We start from the raw sequence: 1,013 nt of genomic DNA on the forward strand, positions 1-1,013 counted from the left end.
TGAATATAATCCTGAGTTGTCTTAGATAACTGAGCAAACGCTTTCTCCCATGCAGCAGGATCACTTGACTGCTCCTTCATATGCGGTGGTGGAGGATGTAATGGTGGATTCAATTGATGGTTGGAACTATAGCTAAATCCTGGGTGTTGATTCTTGTTTTTCCATGGTGGCATATAAATATTCTTTCCTTGATTGTTGTAGTTCCTTTGATTATTCTGATCATACCACACTCCATTCACCTCTGCTTGTTCTGGTGATCCCCTATAATCACACTCCTCTGTCACATGGCCCTTGCCACAGATAGCACATACACTCTTTGTTTCTACAGAAGCTACCTTTTGTGAAGAGAGTTGCTTAATAAGGGTATCTAATTGTTGCTGCTGTTGTCTCTGTGTCTGCATCAGTTGATCATTCCTTGCCAACAGAGCATCATACCCATCCAACCTGATGACTCCTGTCCTTCTGTCAGCCACTGGAGCATTATCAAATTCTTGAGATGCTAATGACTCAAAGATATCCAAGGCTTATTGAGGGGTCTTGGTAGTCAATGATCCACCAGCAGTGGCATGCACCAAGGTTCAAGTGTTAGTGGTCATTCCTTGCAGGAAGATTGCTGCTTGTTGCCATGCCTCAATTCCATGCTGTGGACATTTCCTCAACAAAGTCTTGAATCTCTCCCAAGCCTCATAAATGGATTCTGACTCTTTCTGCTTAAAGCTTGTAATCTCATCCTTCAACTTGGCCCTCTTAGATGCTGAGAAAAACCTCTGCAAGAACTTGGTTTGCAGATCATCCCAAGTTGTTATACTTCCTTGAGGCAATGATTGCAGCCATCTCCTTGCATCATCCGTCAGTGAATGAGTGAATAGTCTCAATAGAATTGCATCTCTTGTGACACCATTTATCTTCACAGTATCACTCAACAATAGAAAGTTCTCTATGTGCAAGTAAGGGTCCTTTGCACTGGTTCCAGCAAACTGATCCTTCTGCATCAAATGTATCAAAGCAGGCTT

The 1,013-nt window shown here is 42.5% G+C and overlaps 1 non-coding gene across 1 annotated transcript; it reads left to right on the top strand.

The window, feature by feature from the left end:
• The first annotated feature begins 633 nt into the window (after positions 1 to 633).
• Positions 634 to 740, top strand: LOC133305637 (small nucleolar RNA R71). Its single transcript, XR_009750774.1, has one exon. It is a non-coding gene; the product is annotated as a small nucleolar RNA R71 (small nucleolar RNA).
• The last annotated feature ends 273 nt before the right edge of the window (positions 741 to 1,013 follow it).

Source organism: Gastrolobium bilobum, unplaced genomic scaffold (assembly GCF_033153095.1).
Source record: "Gastrolobium bilobum isolate Gb01-03AN ecotype WA unplaced genomic scaffold, APGP_CSIRO_Gbil_v1 utg167146, whole genome shotgun sequence".
Lineage (NCBI taxonomy): Eukaryota > Viridiplantae > Streptophyta > Magnoliopsida > Fabales > Fabaceae > Gastrolobium > Gastrolobium bilobum.